General features: G+C 41.3%; 1 long non-coding RNA gene and 1 pseudogene across 18 annotated transcripts; one reads left to right on the forward strand and one right to left on the reverse strand.

Moving 5' to 3' along the window:
* The first annotated feature begins 6,797 nt into the window (after positions 1-6,797).
* On the forward strand, positions 6,798-15,372 carry LOC136534930 (uncharacterized). Of its 18 annotated transcripts, none has more exons than XR_010778871.1 (8): positions 6,799-7,640; positions 7,744-10,743; positions 11,496-11,576; positions 11,843-11,956; positions 12,323-12,448; positions 14,534-14,613; positions 14,706-14,959; positions 15,043-15,372. It is a non-coding gene; the product is annotated as an uncharacterized lncRNA (long non-coding RNA). The 18 variants fall into 18 exon arrangements; XR_010778883.1 differs by having other exon boundaries at positions 6,800-7,640; positions 7,744-9,974; positions 10,671-10,743; positions 11,843-12,448; XR_010778868.1 differs by having other exon boundaries at positions 6,798-7,640; positions 11,843-12,448.
* Positions 15,373-18,937: 3,565 nt separating this feature from the next.
* On the reverse strand, positions 18,938-20,680 carry LOC136534938 (uncharacterized; annotated as a pseudogene).
* Positions 20,681-22,473: the final 1,793 nt, after the last annotated feature.

Here is a 22,473-nt window from a genome sequence, read left to right on the forward strand (position 1 = left end):
AGTCTTCCCTGAGTGCCCTGTCCTGGCACTCGGGAAAGGGCCTCTTCCCCGAGTGCCAGGGAAGGCACTCGGGGAAGAATTTTTGTTTTTTTTTTGTTTTTTTTACCTCATTTTTTTTGTGAGGCCTTCCCACATTATTTAGAACTGCCTGTTCAAATTTGGGACAATTTTGACTTTTTCTGTTATATTTCGTTAGTTTTTTTGTTTCGTTGAATTTTTTTGCATACTTCGAATTTGAACTGCAGGTGCATTAAATAATGGAATTTGGTGATTCAAAAAATTATATTAATGATATTTGGTGTATGTTGATGCCTTATCTAAGAACTCGCATGAAATGTCGAGCATCTTGTTAACGTAACATGACGAACAACTTGCGGGAAAAGTGTATTTAAATTATATAAAATCTGAACGAAGTCCAAAAATCACGAAACTTGTCTCGACGTCGTGTTATCGCATGTAGAGGCTATGATAAAATATCGAAAGATGTCTGGGTTTTAGGCATCCGACATCGCAACTTCGTCGAAACCTTCTCGATTTTTTATCATAGCCTCTACATGCGATAACACGACGCCCAGACAAGTTTTGTGATTTTCGGACTTCGTTCGGATTTTATATAATTTAAATACACTTTTCCCACAAGTTGTTCGTCATGTTATGTCAACAAGATGCTCGACATTTCATGCGAGTTCCTGGATAAGGCATCAACATACACCAAATATCATTAATATAATTTTTTGAATCACCAAATTCTATTATTTCATGCACCTGCAGTTCAAATTCGAAGTATGCAAAAAAAATCAACGAAACAAAAAAAACTAACGAAATATAACAAAAAAAAGTCAAAATTGTCCCAAATTTGAACAGGCTTTTTTAAATAATGTGGGAAGGCCTCACAAAAAAAAATGAGGTAAAAAAAAACAAATCTCCGAGTGTCTTCCCTGGCACTCGGGGAAGAGGCCCTTTTCCGAGTGCCAGGACAGGGCACTCGGGGAAGGCAGCCTCTTCCCCGAGTGTCCTGTTCTGACACTCGGGAAAGGGCCTCTTCCCCGAGTGCCTTCCCTAGCATTCGGGAAAGAATTTTTGTTTTTTTTAAGTTTTAACAGGCGTGGGCGGGGTGAACCGTCAAGTAACATGTTTCTTTGCCAAGTGCCGATCTTCCCTGAGTGTTGCACTCGGGGAAGAGGGTCTTTGCCGAGTGCTGCTCTTTATCGAGTACCAGGATCTCTGCGGCACTTGGAAAAACCTCTCTTCTCCAAGTGCAATTATTCCCCGAGTGCAGTACTCGGGGAAGATTCTCTTTCCCGAGTGCCCGATTTTTGGCACTCGAGGAAGCCAGAGACACTCGAGGAATTTTGCCTCTCCCATAGTGACAGCGGCTAGTAGCAGGTTGCAAAATAGAACTCGTCGAACGGATGCATCAACGGGGCCATGCATCGTCTGTATCCATGCATATAGAATCTTTCATCATTGTCGCCTTTTTGTGGAGAACATATTCAAGATAATATCAACCCCGACATGCTGAATCAAATCAGGTCGGCATGCATGCTTAATTAAGCTTACCCAATGTAAGGATCAAAGAAAAAGGAAAAGTATTTTTGCTCCTTCGATTCTAGCTCCCTCTTATTTATAAAACCATATTTTTAACTTTTCAATTTTTGAAATCATTTGTTCCTGCACCTTGGACGGTTTTGGAGGGTAGTTTCGTTTGATGTGGCACTGCACCCCACGTCAACTGTCAAGGGGTAAATAGAACTTTTTTTTTGGCCTCTCTTATCTAGGTACAATTGTAATATCTGTTCATGAATCGAACTTTTTGTTGATAGTGGTAAACTGGACTACGAAATATTTTTTGAAAGTATATCAATTTTTGTATGCAACAACAAAATTCTAAAATCTAGCGTAATCTTAGAAAAATTGTAGAACATTTGTTTCAGCTTAGAAAATTATCAAACCATTTTTTTTTCTAAAATCATACTCTATGTTAAGGTGCCTAGATTGAATATTCCATGGACTCGTTTTTATGTTTATTTTCTAGCATTGTGCTCCTGTGTTATCTATTACAACTAGTCGATGTTGACCAATCGAACTACACAGAAATCTAGCTAATAAGTGACACAGACTACTCTCGCTTGTAGATACTGGCCCTGTTCGCTTGTCTTATGAGCCGTATGATTTCAGCGAACGAACAGTGTTTTTCTCTCACAACAAATCAGTGAACAATACTTTCAGTCATGGCTTTTCAGCAAAGCGAACAGTGCCACTCTCGCTAGCTATTAGCTTTTTGTTTTTTTTTCTAAATTTTGGTATTGTATTGCAAGTGTTTGTGGAGTGATACGGGTTATGCCATCGACACTTCGACAACAACACTCCATGCTTTCTAGTACTAACACAGTCATAGATAGAATCAAGTGACACTAACATGATCAAGTGACACTTGTGTTCATAGTAAGGGCTTTTTGGTGCAGTTTACTAGCTACTTATATATGGTCAAAAAAAACTAAATCACGAAGCCAAATGGCATGTCTTTTCGTAGCCTTTTTTGGCCACGCTTCTCCCCTAGCCCCATTTGTAGTAAAGATGCAGAAAATAGATCAAACTAGCTTATTATGGCTATTATTTTTCTCCATTTGTATAACTTCTGAGGGAAGCGCTTACTCCCACTTGTACCAACAAGGCCTAAATAGGATAAGTATGATATGGTTACATGACAATTGTGTTTTTTTCAAAGACACCTGAACTTTTACGTACTCCTGATCATCATTGAAGATTAATTATAATATATATGGTTTCTTCTACAAGCAATAAAAAGCAAAATAAGTCCATAGAAGACTCAAATACTTCCAGTCTAGGCGACAATTGTGTTGTCATCTGTAGCACCTGGTTTTAAGAATAAAATCAGATACACACCATATATGAGCCTTGGAAGTCAAATCTCACATATAGCTACAAATAAGGATAATATTAATAGACAATGCTCAATATATAACATACTTAGTATAAAGAATATAACCTTAGATAGCAAACAGCGGAAAGATAACTCCGATCTTCAGGTGAAGACTCTAATTCCACAAGAACAACTGACTGGTTGATCACAAGCCTAATTACTCTAAACTCTAGCAATCTGGTACCCATTCAGGATTTTTATCCAAATAATTGAAAAAGTAAAGTTAGTGTAAGTACATGTCGTACTCAACAAATATAACATGGGGTTCATGAGGCTCAAAAGGCTGACACTGGTTTAACTGCGATTAGCTTTTAATGAGTCATGATTTTAGCAATTGAGTAGCAACAAGTTTATCACAAGCCCATATAAACACATGATCAGGTAAATATGAATAATGAATAGCATAAACAGTAATCATTAGTAAGCATCTTTATCATCAGTATCATCAGTGTTCATCATATATTCCATAAGGGTCCAAGGCCGCTCGTGACCGTGAGCACAGCTGATATACCAGTTTTACACTCTACAGAGGTTGTACACTTTCACCGTGAGTCATGATTTACTCTTTCGCCCGAGGTAGCTAATCTCTTGACCCACTTCTAAGAAAGGTCAGCAGGGTTCACTATGAAGCCTCTCAAAGGTTCGTCTAACAAGTTATGGCCACTAGATTCACTTGGCAAATAGATGTAGAGCCCCCCTTTCCGATGGCACAATAACACGTAGCCTATACACAAGGGGACAGAAGCCGCACTATACCCGATTCGGTAAGCCATTCTTACGCCATAAAGGTAACCACTAACAAGCTAGACAATGTCCTCATACTAAGCTAAAGCCAGAGCCATGTAGCCCTCACAGCTGTATTGTAAGTCCCAGATGTTCGCTTACAGATAAGTCCTTAGGAAGAGGAATCTAGAGCACCATAAAACAGTCCAATGCTCTAGCCCCTTGTTCCATGTTGCTAAAAATATCTTTTAGTGTTTATTGCATAATCCATTAGTCAAGTTACAAGATCAGGGTTTCAGTTGAGCACTAGCAAAGCTACCCAATGCATATCCCATAGGAATCAAGGTACAAGATAATAGAGTACTAGGAAATCCTTAGTGGTAGTCAAGGTAGACACATACAGCATAAATTAAATGATTAAAGATAAATAGGACAACAAGGAAGATCTCATGCTATACTTGCCTTAAAACTCAGATCCTTCTTCTAGTCCAAACCTTCAAAGAAACTCCTTCTTGATCAACACGTAAAGCTCACCGACTGGACATGATCATAGAACACCACACAAGCATCCATACAATCATACACAAAGCAAATAATAGAACTAAATTAGAATAGTACACCAAATATAATAAACAGTAAGTAAAAAGATTTTAAAAATGTTCTACATGTTGCTACGAACACACAAACGCAAAAAGCACTCTAATCGGAGCTATAACGAAGAAGTTATGAATTAAACAAGATTTCCTTTAATAAAATAATAGATTAAATCTAACCTTGAATTTCAAAAGTTGAAAACATGTTTAATAGCAAGATAAACATGTAGATTACGTAATTACGAATCTAACAAAACTTGAACGGATCAAATCGGAGTTAAAACGGAGAAGTTATGGCCTAAACAAGGCTAGTGACAAAACTGTAAATAGATGAAAATGTATTTTGAATCTAACCGAAGGAGACTACGATTTCCAAAGAAAAAGACGTATTCTGGAAATATGCCATGGATTGCGGGTTCTATTACGCGAAACTATAGGGGCTCTTATGCAAAAGTGACCGGCCAAACCGATACGGGTGAATCTAGGTCGTCGGATCAAGATTGAACAACTGCAAATAGACGGGAGGGGGAGAGAGAGAGGCGCCATGGCCGGAGGTGCTCAGCTCCTCACCGGCGATCGTTGATACAACGATTAAGGCCATCATTAGGCACAGGAAGACCACGAGGAGAGAGAGGACGGCGAGGCCAACTCACCAAGGTAGGTCTTAGCGACGTGGAGTGGACGGAGGCGGCGCGCGGCGCGGCGGGGCGAACGGCGAGCACGGCGGCGGTGACTAGGGTTTCACAGCGGCGGTGGCAGTAGCTAGGGCATGGGGTGGCTATGCACGAGGCTAGATGGAGGCGGTGGGTGCTCGGGTTCGATATTTAAGGGGCGAAGCAAGTTGGAGCGCACGGCACGACGCGGAGGCGGGACGGCAGCGGACTCCAGCGGTGGTAGAGTCCGTGGAGGGGACGATGGAGGTAGGAGACGACCGACCGGTGGGTCCCAAATGATAGTGACTCAAGCGAGGAGGGAGGAGAGCGTGGGCGACTCGGCTGCTTGCTGGGCCGGCCCAAGGCGGAAACGCGAGGAAGGGGAAAGGAAAGAGTGGGCCAACGGGAATGGAAAAACAGAGCTGGGCCGCGGCTTGCTAGGTTTCAACGTTGGACTGGGGAGAAAGGAAGCGGGAGTAGGCCTTCAGGCCGAAGCCAAGAGAGAGGGAAACGGGCCTACGTGGCTTGGGCCACGGGGTGAGGGGAAGTAAGCAGGCCGGCTGGCCTACGGGCCGGGATGGAGGAAAAGGGAATGGTTGAGCTGGGCCTGCGCGAAATGGAGGGAGGAAAGGAGTGAGTGGCCTTCGGGCCAAAACAGAGAGGGAGTTTTTTTTTCTTTTCCAAAAGCCCTTTTCAAGTCATTTAAAAATGTTTGAAATCTTTTTAGACTTTGTTCAAAGCCACCCATTACAATAAATCCAATGCACCAGCATGTATGCACAAACAAGTTGCTAAACCTTATATTTGATTTTAAATTTTAACAAAGTTATCATTTTTTTCTAAATTTGCATGCTCACAAAAATGCATAATTAAATCATTTTAGCCTATTTTTAAAACATACAAATTTTAGGGTGTTACATCATCAAATTCACCTGAGCTTTTACATAGTTCATTATATCATTAATGTATACTAATTATTATAGATAATGTAGCTTATACTAGCAATGAAAAACAAAATGAGTTCATAGAAGACTTAAATAGTTCCAATTTAGGCATCATACGATAGAACATGATCTTAGGGAACTGTTGAACTAGTTTCATGATTTTTTTTGAAGTAAAACATTGTTTCTATGAATTTTATAAGATAACAAAACAAGATGTAGATTTTTCATTACATAAACTTTCTAGAAGAAAAATGAAAAAAAAAAAGTTGTTGTCCAATCCACCTCCCTAAACTATAAAGTCTAATTTACCCGGATGCCAAGTTACAGAACCACGTAGGATGCAAAAACAAGCGGTTTTAAAAGTTGAAGGGGGTTTTAAAAAATCCGGTTTTATAAATAAGGAGATCATACTCAAAAGGATTTTCTTTTTTGGCAAAGAAAAAGTTCGCACTGGCTGGCCGCTCGCGGATCGATCGGTAACGAAATGTAGAGCCCATGTTAGGCCTAGCGTATGTACAATTCAAATTGGGCCGGCTGGCACTGATCTTCTCCTCAAAACAGAAGGTGGCCCATATCCGAAGCAGGGCCAAGCCCATGCACGCGTGCATGCATCGCACAGTCTCAGTCTCACAGACTAATCACACAAGCAGATGCTTTGCAGCGTGCCCTGATGATGCTTGCTTCAGCCTGTCATCAGGCCAGGCCGTCAGTGCTGTCTCTTTCTCCTCTCTCTCTCTTTCTCTCTCTCTGGGAGTATCACAGCTGCTTAAAAAAGTGATATATCATTATCATGGTAGAGCGGTCGACAGGAGGACTTTATTTAATTAATTTCTGGTACGTGAGATTGATGCACTATATATATATATATATATATATATATATATATATATATATATATATATATATATATATATTTAAAAGCCAAAAAGATGGCCAGCTCCTCGACCGGAGCCACCCTCCACGTCGCCCCAGATCTTCGCACACGTTAGATCTTGTGATGGACGGTCCAGATCGTTTGGAGCGGATTTGATGGGAAGCGGCTTCTCGTGCTTCTCCAATTCTTCTGCTTCTATTCAGCTTCTCCGGCTTCTCGTCCGAATCCAGCCAAACAAATATATACCCAGCTTCTGCTTTTCCTTCCGACGCTTCTTCTCTCCCCCTCCGCTCTCTCCTCTTCGCTCTCTCTCTCCCGACCTCTCCCAACGCGGCTAGGGCAACGGCCACCTGCGCGAGCGGGCCGCGGCAGCGGCCGCCCTCCTCCTCCCCCAGCGTGCTGGCTGTGCCAGCACTGCCGGCTCACTGCTCCAGGCGCTGGCGGGGCGCGACGGTGCTCCCGGCCTGCGGCACGGCGCCGTGCGTGGCCACCGGCCGTCGTTGTCCCCGGCCACGGCGCGGCGCGATCGGGCCCCGACGGCGGCTGGCCGCTGGCGTGGGTGCCCCCAGCGTTGCCTCCTCCCGGCGGTCCGCGTGCGCTCGACCAAACCCTAGCGGCGGCGGCTCAGATCGGCGGTTGCATCTGCCGGTACGTCACCGTCTTCTTCTCCTACTTCCTCCCATGCCTCCTCCTCCAGATCCCCTCTCCCCAGTCCGATGTCGGCGCCGTGCAGCGAACGAGCTTGGCCCCGTGAGGCCCGCTCGCTTCACCTCCCCTCGCTCCGCCTTTTCCTCTACGCCCCGACATACGGGTGGAAAGAGCCATCCTCCTGGACCTCTCCCTGGCAGGACCGACCATGTGGTGGCTTGAGGAGGCGGAACGGCCGAACAGCGCTGTGGCGCGGGGCGGGTGTGTTCATCTCATTTATGCTTTTAATTGATGCGTTTTTAGATTGATTTGGTCCATCTACATTTGATTTGGTGAATCTGTATTTTATTTTGGTGGATTGCAGTTTGGTAACCGATTTGGCTCCTGCTGCACCGTGCTGCTTGGTCTCCTCTCCTTGCCTGAGGGCAATCCTCCATTTAGAACCTCCGTAGTCTGCAGTCTCCGACCTGTGCTGTGCGTTCTGGCTGCGACCATCGCATTTCTGCAGTGTCCTGTACCCAAATCAGCACCTATGTATGCGCCTTTGTGAGATTTTAGAAAGTAATGTTGTAAATTTGCTAGGGTCTGCTCATTAGCTATTCAAACCACAGTGCTTCAAATGAAATTAGGCTCATTATTTGATCATTGTTAACCACAAATAGAAGTACGACTATCAGGCTAAAAAATTCCTTTTCCCGCTATAAAAAAGGACCATCTGCTTAACATACTAATACTATCTAGGATATGTTAATTTTAGTGTCTGCAATTCTAGCTTCAATGCATTTTTTTATTAGAAGTTGTCCTGAATGTAAAGCTTCAGGGAAAAAAAATAGTGGCTTAGTATCCCAGAGGAAGCACAATGTTCTTAAAAGTGACAATTGTCTTGCTGAATTCTGCCGCAATGTCCTAACTTGGTGTTTCTCTCACATGGTTAGTAGTTTTGGTCTTGTCCTGCTACCATTCTTCTATGATCTTTCCTGAGCTGACAGATGTTTCCTATGAATCATGTGTCTGAATTGCTAATATGTCCATGCTTTGGTTGCCATGTAATGAAAATAGATCTCTTTGTTCCGTCTCTGCGGATCCATGGCATTAGCAAAGCATTATTCTCCCTTTTATGTTACAAAACCCATTAGCTCCTGAGATGGAAGCCGTGTCCACATCGGCAGAAATTTTTTTGACCGTTAGATCTCCCGATCCGACGGCCTAGGCCCCCAGCAAGAATTTTCTAGAATCGGCTTCGGATTACACTGTGGGCTTTCTCCAGCTTCTCCACAGATTTCTTGTGTTACGACCGTTCCCTCCTAGCTTGTCTACAGAATCATAGTCAGGATTCCAGCTTCTTCCGTCCTCGGCCCATACTCTTCCCGATGTTTCTCTTCCCGACCCCGACGTCTTCCCGCACCACGCCGCCTAGGCCGCTCCCGACGGTGCTGGGGCCCGGCAGGCACGCCGCGACGCCGGGGGAGAGGGAGAGGAGAGCCGCGCGGCGCGCTGCCTGGGCGACGGCGCAGCCGGTTTGGTGCCCGGCGGCGCTCGTGGACCCCGGCGGCAGCCGTCCCCACCATGGCACGACGCTAGCAGGCACCACCGGTGGCTGCCGGCGTGGCTTCCCCACGGCGCTGACTGCTCCCGCTGGTCCGCATGTGCTCCACGAAACCCTAACTCCCTGTGCTTGACGACCGCGAGCTGCTCCTGGCGACGCGACCGCTCGGATCCTCAGCATTGGACTGTTAACAAGTAATGTGGTCATTGAATTATTGGTCTCACAACAAATTCTGTACAGTTAGTCAGTCTGCTAATGGTCTGTAGTGGATCTTGTGTAGGTGCAATTTTTGCCTGACTATGGTGTATAAAATCGACTATTCAATTCTTCTGCTTTTATTTCAAATTCATTTTGTGTTCACGATATATCTAAATATCTGCCAACTTTTGATTGTAGGTGTGTTCCCAAGTTTATGAATTTTGAAACTTTGATTTCACATTGAGGCAGTTCATGTACACTTTTTTTATTGCACTATGCGATGTGCAACCGAATAAGACCTAAAATGAATAGCGTAGAGCATCGACCTGGCTCCATCTGTTCTAGCACCAGTTAATACATGATTTCATTTGTTCTGACTAATTTTATGTGTTCCGCCTAATTTATGTAATTGTTTTTTTATGTGTGCACAGGTTGTGCTGAATCTGCTTCCTTTGCAGAGCACTGTTGCTGCAAGTATACATATATGTGTTCAGCCTTTGTAAATATGCCCATTTATTGCTGAATGTTAAATAGCTATTGCACTTATTTGGGGACTTTTATACCATACACAGTACTGTTAATTTTTCTAAATTTTGCTTACAAGATAATCCATTTTGTTTTTTCATGTTGTCCCATTGTAACACATTATGATAGGATAGTTCCTGCGATTAATTGGTTCAGAGCCTTTTCAAACCAATTTTTCTGATAGTCTGCTACTTTTTCTTTTTTTTCATTTTCGACTGACCCTCCTCCCTTTAAAATATGATGTCAGATGAAAACAGTGCAGACTAAAAGGTGTCCGCGGAGAAAACTGTGCTAGGGACGGCAAGCACAAGGTGATTGATTTACAGGTTGGCAACTTGCTTAATGCCTCATTTGTAGTAAGGAATGCTTCTTTTCAATGCATGGTGTTCATACTAAGTACAAAAAATTCAGTCTCATGTCATCTAACAGTGGGGGCTTCCCCTGCTGTTTTCCTGGTTAGAAAAAAAAGGGTTCTGTTTTGATTCCTTATATTGATCTAAGTTACCTTATGTTACCAGAATAGGATGTTGTTTTACTACTTTGTGAGATTTTTAAAAGTAATGTTGTAAATTTGCTAGGGTCTGCTCATTAGCTATTCAAACCACAGTGCTTCAAATGAAATTAGGCTCATTATTTGATCATTGTTAACCACAAATAGAAGTACGACTATCAGGCTAAAAAAATCCTTTTCCCGCTATAAAAAAGGACCATCTGCTTAGCATACTAATACTATCTAGGATATGTTAATTTTAGTGTCTGCAATTCTAGCTTCAATGCATTTTTTTATTAGAAGTCCTGAATGTAAAGCTACAGGGGAAAAAAATAGTGCCTTAGTATCCCAGAGGAAGCACAATGTTCTTAAAAGTGACAATTGTCTTGCTGAATTCTGCCGCAATGTCCTAACTTGGTGTTTCTCTCACATGGTTAGTAGTTTGTCCCTATACAGTGATGCGCCTCAAAATTTTCCCATGCCTGTATCACTATGTTTTCTCATTTGGGGCTAAAGCAAACTCGGGTTCCAGCTTATGAAAATAAGTTGTCGGTGGTCTGGTGGAGGATTTCGCAACAACAAAGTGAAAAAGCCAGAAATGAAAGGTATGTGCTTCTCTCCATTATAATTCTTCACAGGCTCTTATTTCGTAGAGTTCCTGTCAGCGTCACATGGCCTTGTTACGAATTCTCCGTTCTTGAGATCATCAGGTTTTACGCTTTCGGCGCAAGCTAGAATGACATCGTTAATAACATGTCAAGCCCTTGTGAAAAAATCAGCTCTCCAGAAAGTGATTAGTGACACACCTGCTTTTTCTTTATCTTCTACACAGTTTTTCTTATTTTGTTATGACCTTCCATTTGCTTGAAATATTACGTGGTTACATGAAATAGATATCCATAAACAACCCTCAAAGGGACCTTCTTGATCTGGTTGGTACCAAGATTGAGGAGCCTAAGAATGGTTCTAATGTGTTTTAAGGAGTCATGTTCTAATGGTAGCTTTTAAAAAAGCGATGAGAATAGCAATTTAACGTTCTGCCTTACTGCTATGGTAACCTCTAAAAAAACGATGACTTTAGTGCTTTACGCTTGCGCATTACTGCCTCTGTAACTTATTGCTCAGCAGTATTGCAACTCTTCTGATGTCGTTCACACTTCCAGTGACCACACATTCCATATGTACTTATCCCTATGCAGGAGGCGACTTATAACCCTATTATTGGCCTACTCTACAAAAGCCTAATCTCTAAATTTAATTTGCACAACCTTAGCCGTTTACTTATCAACATCATCAGCCTCACAACATGTTTACATCTGTGGAGACACTTATAACAATTCCTCAATGGACACCTCAGACAACGACAATCAAGGCTGGGAACGCGGGATTTTTTACTGTGAATAAGGGTCTTCATAGCTCAATCCGGAGTGCGTAAATGGTAAGGGCCTGTTTGGAATGCGGGATTTTTCCCTGTGAAAATGAACTGATTCCTGTAGAATTCCTGCGCAATTCCTGTGAAATTCCTGCGTTCCAAACAGGCCCTAGGTGTTATAGCCTCAGAATAAATGTGCTTACACATGAAAATTGTTAGAAGGTGTACGTGTAGGGTAATTTAACAAATTCCTATCATGAAGGGAAGTACCTTACGGTTTACCACCCTGGCCACTATCAACGACTCACATGACCCCACTTTTAATTCTTTAGGCATTTCTTTGAATAAAGTTGGTACCAACCGTACGGGTGACAGCAAGATTGTTTATTTGCTGTCACTTCTCTTTGGATGGAAAGTTACTAGCTGGTGCTGCTCATAAGAAGGAGGTAAAATATTCTTTCAGATCCTACGTCTTGCTCTGTCCTTTGGTTTTTGACCCACACCTCCTCACGGTTCAATGCACTGTTTTGTTACACATGTATTGCTGCACGGGACTGATCATTTCTTATCTGAGTTGGGCTTTATCAGTTGATGAAGACCAGTGCTATGCCCCTGGGCTTTATCAATACAAGATAATTTCTATGCAGTTATTGTTCCCGAATGGTTAATCAGTGTGCCATATTTTTTCCTTTCCTTCTCAATTCTTGGAATTCCATCTGCCTGTCGTAATATAACTGAGAGCTTTCTCCTGCTCGTAACTATTTTTTATGGCCTCGCTTTTTATGATCTTATTTTTTTGCCATTTGGTACAGATAGAACAGTTAGCTTTTTTGGACATTCTGCAGCCACTTTCCTCTGATAACACATATCGTGTCCATATTGGAGGTGACAATTTCCAATTTGTATAAATCTCAAAGCTCACTTCCGAAGAATTCAAGGTGAGAATTTCCAATCTGTATAATTCTTAAATTTGATGCTACTTAGCATCATCTGTATACTGCTTGTCTTATTTCAGTAAGCCTTCCGTCCTAGAGTCCAGTTGAAGGTTGTGCCATGGCTTTACCATATCACATATAATAGCACAACCGCACAAATTATGTTCAAATCAAATCTTCTTTGCTCCAAAACTATTTTTCTATAAAAAGGAATGGATTAATCCCAACTAAATCTTAAGAATGTTTAGTTTTCTGATAATAGGTACCTTAGTTTTCATTGACATTTTCATATCACCTCATCGAATGCTTGGTACAACAAAGAGGAATAGAGTGAGCTCAAAGTACACTAGAATTAAAATTACAGTGTGGTTCTCTTTGTCAGATTCGTAGCCTTTATGTCATAGGATTGTAAAATTAACCTCTCCCTACTCTATATGCACAGTGGTAAACCATGTGTTTCATCATCAAAGATACCCAGTTTAGTACACCTTATAACATTCAGGCTACAGCTCGTTTGACATATGAGTTGTGCTTTCAGCTCACTTAGCACCATCCAAACCGAGTTGCATAGTTCTGGTGCAATGGTTTTTACTCAACATTTAGGCTACACTTCCTTTGGAAATGTTGGAAGCAAAAAAACAGTACCATGTACAGGGCTTTTAATACAGCACAGCAACACTTGCCAAACCAATCTTAGTCATAGATACTTGGCCAAAGAGGTAATTTCAGCCATGGATGACTCCAAACATAGTGGTCTCAACAAATGCGTTGACAACTCTTTTGCTGTGCATTATGACCTATGTAATTTCAAGGCATGATCAGCTACTACTCATAGAAGAAGATAAGAGGACTATAGAAAATCTACAGCTACATTCTTGTACTTCTACCATTCATTTATGATACCCAAATTCCACGTGTATTTCTATTGCAATGCCTATTTTCATGTAGTTCTATCAACCATTTATGCTTACCAATATAGTACGTTCCCAGGCAAGATACTACCACTATGCATTATTACTCGGCTTGTTCGGGTGTTCTTAAAAGCAACACTGCTGCAGCCAAAAGTCTCACAGTTCACTATACGAAAAGCAGCTGCTGCTTGTAAATTTCCCATTATATCTGCTGAAATTTCCCATCTTTTTTAGCAATATACTGTCTAAAGATCTATCTTACTCAGGTAAAGTATGAAGTCTATTCTAACATTGACACTAAATAAATTACATATAAGAAAATTACAGCTGTATTGTGGCTACTTGGGGGCAATTGTAGATGAGCACATTCAAATTATTAAGATTTATTGACCTCTGATCCCATAAATAAGCACATACATGATTAGTAGACTATTATTTTATAACTGTAAATGAAGAAAGCTTCAGTACAATAGAAAGATAACTAGCTTTTTAAACATCATGGGGTAGATGTAGAAGAGTTTAGCAGCTCAGATTGTGCAAATGTCTTCAGCTTAGTTTAATCAATATTCCATCTATTTATCCTTCTGTTTATTTGACAATCAAATATATACATGGTCAGCGGGACAATAGGAAGCATGCTGCTAAGCCTTCCAAGTTAGGTGACTGATTAGCTTCCCACATCCACATGTTCAGTTGACCAAATATTAACTGATTTGTTGCAGCTTATTGACATGGCATATTTACATAACGCAGATATAGATGTGCTTGCCTATTGTTAGTCCTGATGATTATAATTACAAATATTTTTTACTCTACACATGGATGTATTGTCTATTAGTCCCTTCTTTTAAAAAATGAAATTGCAGTATAGCACCCATTCGGTATTATAATGACATTCAAAGGAAAAATGACTGACAGGTTCATACTTGTTTTTCCCCTGTTTTCTATATGGAATTTCCCTTTTTCATTTTAATGTGTTATTTCTACACCTTACCACCCTGAAGCATTTATTTTTAGAGTGCTTCGCACAAACTTTGTTTACTGAACCACCCAAACCTTAAATGGCCTTCAGAGGTATTATCCTGTATTTATCGACTTCATCACACAACAAAACAATTCTACTGTTTAGATCTCCATGCTATTTTCCAATCCAGTTATGATATGTCTATATTTCTAGGTTGGGCTCCCTTGCTGATCTAGGAGCAACACTTTCTCAATCCTGTAGAGAACACCTTCCAAGTTCAGTTCATCCTTTGGGTGAGTTATCCTCTTCATTTGCCTTTCTTACATGTTATCCTGAGACTGTCATATGAACTTAATTGCTGTTGTGTGGTATTCGTCATGTATAGGCGCTGCTCATTGGTTTCCTGGATGGGTGGGATGACAGCCAGGGGCCTCAAGTCATCGCCCCAACCATCTGGTCAAAACTAATGCCGACCTCACACACCAGTTAATCTCATCTCTTCCAACCGAGTTTAGACAGGCAGCAGCTCATATACCACAGTCACAGGAACTATGCAATCCACTGGATGAACTAACCCTTACCATAGACTACTACCACAAAAACGTGCAAAAGCTGCATGGATACTACGAAACCAACAAGGTACGCTTCTAACATCCAGCTATGTGTCCCATCTACTACCGCTACCTCACGTATTCAGAAACAATGGATGCCTATGCTTTCAGCAAAAATACATCTCAACCAGACTGCAGACAGAAACGCCGAGCCTAGCAGGCAACCGCTGGGATTGGATGAATGCAACAGAAGAATGATGTACATCAGCATCATCATGCATCGCCTATCACCAGACCTTCACCAGCACCACCACACATCGACAGCGCTACTACCACCGAAGACAACTATTTGTGTACACCGGCTTAGAGATCAGCTACCGTGTATAGCTTTCCTACTATAAAATACTTATCCCTGTAATATATTTCAATAGACCTGTATAACCTCTTAACGTGCTACCGCGCGAGCGCGCGGAATCGCGCGCCAATCCACTAGTATATATATATATATTGGAATCCGTATGCCCAGAGCAGACGACGCTTCTGGAGTACAGCGCAACTGTCACGGCATCTTTATCACTAATCTGAGCAAATTAAGCAAGGCACCAGCAGCACTAACCCTAACCCAGCACCCAGCACCCAGCACCCATCCCATCTCATCCCATCCTACTAAAAGAGGCAGCTAGCTACGTGTATAATTAATAATAAATAATATAATACTCCTATGTGGTAATACCCCCAACATTAACCTAGCGCTCGTTTAGTTCCGCCGAATTGGCGGCGGCAGAACACTGTAGCGGCACTGTAGATACAGTGCCGCTTTGTTTTTATTTGGTAATAATTGTCCAAACGTTGACTAATTAGGCTCAAAACGTTCGTCTCGCAAAGTACAACCAAACTGTGCAATTAGTTTTTGATTTCGTCAACATTTAGTACTCCATGCATGTACCACAAATTTGATGTGACAGGAAATCTTCTTTTTGCATAGTGTAAAATTTGGGATTTCGGTGGAACTAAACAGGCCCCTAATGTAATGATGCATGCATTGTCCCCCAGTGGGCTAGCCAAGCCAAGGACAGCCTAAGCTTAATTAATTATTTATTTAGTCTATTCTGGCCGCCACTTGCTAGATCCAGCTAAAAAGCCGTATGTGTGTCAGCGCCCGGGTCCAATTATTTATATCGGGCTTCATGCATGCACCCCCTGTTTACGTCATGCGTGACCTCAATTCATACCACCATACCATTTTTTTTAATTGTTTTGTCTTATAAAAAAGAAATCTGTAAGTTTTCTTTGCCAAAGTGTTAGATAACGGCGAACTCTAAGCATAGCTTAGTTTATAAGTTATAAGACGTTTGGCTTTTCTAAATATATATTTCTTTAATTATGTATATAGACACAATTTATATCTAAATATATAGTAAAAAGTATATATGTAAAAAAATCAATACGTCAATAACGTTGTTTTCAAAACTTTCATATCATATAGAATGAAATGAAAAACTCTGAATGAAACACTCACTCTCAATGGAAACTTTTATTCTACGATTTTATAAATATTTAATTTCATAACTCATAGAAAGTTGACAACGGATCAGGAGAGTTTTATCTAAATAAAACTTACTTTATCTTTTTTCTTGAAAACATTGTCATATTATAAAAAATACGAATGTGACAGTCTATTTAAAGTAGACGAAACTTACACGAAGCTTTCATTGGAACTGATCTTAGCCTACAGCATGCAAGTGGAAATGCTTGTACTCCTTCATGATTATAAACTACTGTACGATGCAAGTAGGAGTACTATATATATAATACTACCTAAAAGTAGGGAGGATAACTAACACCTGGTTTGCTCGATGTATCGATGCTTATCAGTTATGATAACATAATACTTATAGATCATACTAGTGCTCGTACTAGTGATGTACTATTCAGCTTTTAGTTTATAGACAAGCAAAGTCCTGTTACCACTCTTGTACCCTCGAAGATGTGACCACAGCTTCGTGGACCCACTTGCCACAGCGACGACCCATATATAATAATAATAACAATAACGTTACACACCAGCGTCCGTACGATGCAAATGACCACACGTTCGTTTAATCATTTAGGTGGCTTATAAATTAGCTGCCGTTGTTTATTGCGAGAGAAAAACAATGTATTATGATCAATAAGCATGATTGAGCAAACAAGATGGACATTAGTAATTCATCTTTTATTTAGGGCGGATTAGTTTAAATTAAGTAGCGTGATTCTGTCGATCTTCAAGAGATATGGATGTACTGTTTGCATTATGTCGCTGTCTCCCCTCCCTGTGCTTAATAATATAATGACAATAATTAAACAAATAATAATGTGGTTTTTAAAAAAAAAACTGGTGTAAGGACAGCGAGTCCAGACGCTTCGAGGGAGAGGCAGGCCACGTGTGCCAGCTCGGCACGGTCCACGTAGTTCCTGTAGCAGCGCGCGCGGTCACCTTTATTCATTTCGGTGACAGCCTTTTGGTCCTACTCCTAGTAGAGGCTGCTGCACCGTGCGATGGTACGATGATGCACCCTATATGTTGTACCACCTCCGGCTCAAAAAAGTTTCTAGCAAATGAAATGATGTTCACATTTATAGCTCTAAATTAATTATATAAAAATACATTGTATACTGAATCTAATAATATTTATTGAGAATCATAAATATTAATATTATTATCTACTAGAATTATATATTTTTTTCTGCGACGAAGGGTCTATATCCGTGTACAATATTCTCATTGGTGTAATGCTGCAGTTTGGTAATATGCGACTATTTTAGGAGTTGAATGAATGAGCAGTTGTAGGCACTACGGCTGTACAGCCCGCTGAAGCGAACAACTATATATCTAAAGAAGTCAAAATACTCCAAAAAAAAATTCTAACGGGACTACTTATATTTAGCATGAAGTAGCAGGTGGTAATTAATTAATTTCCGTGCGTATCGTATGAGAGAGATGTATAACCAAAAAAATTCGTTGATAGAGAGACGCATGCAAACACAAATGGGAGGTGTTTATTTAGGTTGGGGAGGTGTTTATTTAGGTTGTGCCTCTGCTGTAATTTAAAATAGGCCTCGCATATAGATACTCTGTTGGAGACTGATACAGTAGCGTCCCAGACTCGTTTTGGGTTTGGATGCATGAATGGGTCATCTGTTGAAAACAGTCCAAGGACCATGCATTAAGACAGATGCTTGAAACCAATGGGCCATGCTATTACTATTATGGTCCAATGGCCAATGCTCTTGGGGGTGTGATAAGATATCTATGTACTGAACCAGTACCATATGGACGGTGCAAGTGTCATATTTGTGATAACGAAAGCGTCTAATCGCCAACCTCCTGAATTTGACAAGCACGATTGCTTCGAATTGGAGCACATGGTCAGAAAGGTACGCTATCGTTCGAAGCTGTGCTATTCTAGGGAGATATATAAGCTTACGTTTTTCTTCGGGCATGGAGAATAGTTCAAAGGATTTTGCATTGCACCAATAATATCGATTGAGCCTAGGATTTTTGTTTTATTTTTTTTATGATATTTTAACGAAGCAACAAAGGCCAAAACGTGCGCTCACCTAAACTTATTCAGTTGTATTGTCTTCATATGTCGTATATTTAATTACCTTGCACTAGGAAGATTCTTTTTTATATAATTTGGTCTCATAAACTCTGAATCATGCATCCCTTTTTGCCTTTTTGGTTTAAAAAAGAAACAGCCTCTGCTAACTTCTTCAAATGGTGGCTTTGTCGTGATAATCACGAATATAAAGAATAGTACTAGGAAGACCTCATGGAGATCAAGAAAAAATTTTAGGAGGGGCTCAACAAAAGTGCGACAGCAACGTAGCTTCACTATGCCCCCCCCCCCCCCCACACACACACAATAGTCAAATTTAATAGTTTGAAGTAGTCTTATATTAAAACATAGAAGAACAATGAAAATCACAAAATACATCATGAAAAATAAAGGATGTGGTTTATTCATACCGAAAGACGAAATTACGAAACTAATAGATGACGTGTGACGGTGACAGCCATTATTCATCCGAAGAAGAAATCTACACAAATAGACATAATTGATTAGTCAAACATATATGGACCTCCAAATTATGAATTTAGAAGAGAATAGAGCGTACCACTAATTTTTTAGGCAATAACATACGGCGTTTTTTCATCTCTTGAAACCGCTTTTTGATCTTTTTATTACCAATCTTTCTAAATATCTCCTTCTCGTTATAGCATATCATCAAGTCATTGAGCCATTCATCACCCATTTTATTACGCAAATCTATCTTTATAATGGACATGGCTAAAAATATCCTCTCAACTGAAGCCGTTGCCACAGGTAGTATCAAGGTTAGCTCAATGAGACGATAAATCAATTTATAAGATGTGTGCATATTATTCTTGACCATAATTTCAGCAACTTTTCCAAATTCAGTGCATCCAAAAAAATCTAGAGTTCTTCTAGCATGGTTGATGAATTGTCTAAGTTAATTTGGCAAAACAATAAGGTCACCAATATCAAAATCCTCGGCATAAATTTCAGCAAGCCTCACAAGTTTGTCCACATCAAAATTAGAGAAGTTGTTCCTTGGGTAAAAACAAGCCATGCATACTAACAACTCTGAACTAATTTCACTAAACCGATGATTCAGCTCAGTCAAGATGGCGTAAATGGCAACAAGAAAAATCTCAACATGATAGTAATGCTTGTTTGTTACCTTTTGCTTTCTACGTCTAGATGCCCCTCTAACATTTATTTCCTTATCCATATCTGGCACTTCAATCTCATTCTTCTCACAGAATGTTTTCACTTTTCTGAGTAACGGCTCCTATCCATTGTTCCTCATGTCCTGCAGGCCATCTTTCACATCAGTGATCAAATGCATCGCTTCAGCTATGTCTTGATCCTTCCTTTGCAAAGCACGTGACAAAATATCTGTCATGCTCAACAACTCTATCATCAAATGCAGGATGAACACAAAATCAAAGCTCTCCATTTTTCTAATTAAACCTAAAGCTCCACCATTACATGTTGGTTTAATGGAATCTTTCTTCACTATCTCAAGGACATCTATGATAGCCTCCCACATCACCAAAATGTGAAGCAAAGTTTTAAGATGTGAACCCCATCTAGTATCTCCAGGCCTAGCTAGGCTACTTTCCTGGTTCAAACCACTTTCAGTCATAATCTCACCATTCTCAATCTTTTCAAGCAACACATCATGATGCTTTGCAAGCAAGGTATCCTTTCTCATACAAGATGCACCCACATTATTGACTATTAAAGGAACATAGTTAAAGAAATCTGCAATGTCTGCACTAGATGTTGAAACAGCAACAACCACCAGTTGCAATTGATGGGCAAAACAATGCACATAGAAAGCATAAGGATTTTCATCACGAATCAATTTCTGGACCCCATTAAATTCACCTCTCATATTAGAAGCTCCATCATACCCTTGTCCACTAAGCATAGAGATTGACAAATTGTGACTTGAAAGCATACCGACCAAAGAATCTTTCAATGCAATAGCTATACAACTCTCAACATGCTGAAGTTCAAGAAATCTCTCCACCACTTTCCCTTCATCATTCACAAACCTGCATGCCACATTTCATTATGTGTTAGTATAACCGTAGAAATAGAGGTAATAATCTAGGCAAGAAAATGCAAGTATCGACTACTAACCTTAGAATCACCGCCATTTGTTCCTTAATTGATACATCTCGAGACTCATCAATAAGCACCGAAAATTTTCTTCCTCGAATCTCATCCATAATGACAGCCGTGACTTCCTCCGCACAAGCTTTTGTAAGGTCATTCTATATACGATAACATCTGACAATTTTTAGAACCTTTTTCATATGCCTCCTTCACTACCTCAACCTTATATTTGTACCATTCAACCATCTCTCTATAGTTTCCCTTGTTGAGGGAAGAAAAAGTCTCATCATGTCCACAGAAAGCATCCCCTTGCGATATGAGAAATCTTGCGACATCTAAAGAAGATGTCAAACGTATCTCATATCGTTTTTCTTCCTCCTTGCTTACTTCAACTAATTTTCTACCCACATTTGTCCTTTGGTTCATAAAGTCATCACATTTTAGCCTAGCCTCTACATGAGTCTTGCAAACACTGTGGTTACTTAAAGTATCCTTAGCTTTCTTCCAATTCACATAACCTTGATGGGCAAAGACAGAACTCCCAAATTTTTTAGACTTTGCCGAATTAAAGAAGAGATAGCAATATAAGCAATAAGCTGCATCCTTGGACTCACTATACTCTAGCCAATCAAATTTATCAAACCAAGTCTTTTGAAATGATCTCCATTCACCACCAATCCATTTACGAGGAAATTGAAATTCACGAGGTTGGGCTGGACCACTCAAAGCATATGCTCTCTTTACTTGGTCTCTAATTTCAGGTTCATAGTCATCAATTGGTTTGCGATTTCTAGGGTCTGCAATCATGTTCGATTGACTAAACTCTACTCTAGGTTTCTTTGGTTGAGTTGTGCTCTCATTAGCAGCCCACTGCTCATTACTGGTGTGTGGAGTTGATGGAGATGGACCACTACCACTAGAACTTGAAAAGTAATTGCGTAGAGTTCTTTTTGTCATTATGAAATCTAACATTCCAAATTTTCAATCAGCCCTATTTCCAATCACATATTCAATTCAGCAATGAAACAATCAAAGACAAATAAGGATTTAAGTTTGGTTCACAACTTCACAAATCACCTTGCTCTGCTAGTCTGCTTGCTGCTCGTTGCTCTGCCTGCTTGGCTTCGTGCTCGTGCAAGCAGCAAGCTACAATCCAGATCCAGCTGCCCTGGCACCCTAGCTCCTTTCTTTGCTGCTTGCATGCTTGTCGGCAACCGGCAGCCCCAGCGCGGCGGTGCCCCACTCCGTCCTACCACCGGCTGCCCCGGTGCCCCGGCCGGTGCTGCAGGCCGCTCGCCCGCTCCGCCGCTACCGCTGCCTGCGCGGACGTACGGCCACGCCTAGCCGCCTGCCACTCGCCGGGCCGCTGCGAAGGGGCGATGGCGCGACGCAGTCCGCCCGCTCCCGCTTCCCCGCCGACCGCCGCCAGAGGCCGAAGCAGAAGCACGCAAGCGGTGATTCACGATGCTCTCTGGAAGTTGGATGGGGAATAGGTTTTTTTGGGCCTTCATCCTTGGGCAGGCTGTCCTTGGGCTGCTTGGACCTAGACTAGTGGACTTGTCCTTGGGCCTAGACTAGTGGACTTAACTTTATGGGCCAAATGAATTGATGTTGCTGCCTGGCTGGCCAGCCCAACTCGTGAGAACGTCGTCGTGTATCTCCGATCTTAACTCTCAGCCCCACATACACAATAGAACTTTGTCCTAAAAATTTAGGGGGGCTCTAGGGGGCTCCACAGCTCTGGTATCGGTAGGAGGGGCTCAAGCCCCCCCCCCCCCCCGCCCCACTGTTGAGTCCGCCCATGGATGATACTGATGCTACTGATAGTGATCCATATAAGGCACCATCATGCCACATGAGTTTCTTGCTGGCATTGCATGGTGAAGCAGCTGAAACACAGTACAGA

Source organism: Miscanthus floridulus, unplaced genomic scaffold (assembly GCF_019320115.1).
Source record: "Miscanthus floridulus cultivar M001 unplaced genomic scaffold, ASM1932011v1 os_2412_1_2, whole genome shotgun sequence".
Classification (NCBI taxonomy): Eukaryota; Viridiplantae; Streptophyta; class Magnoliopsida; order Poales; family Poaceae; genus Miscanthus; species Miscanthus floridulus.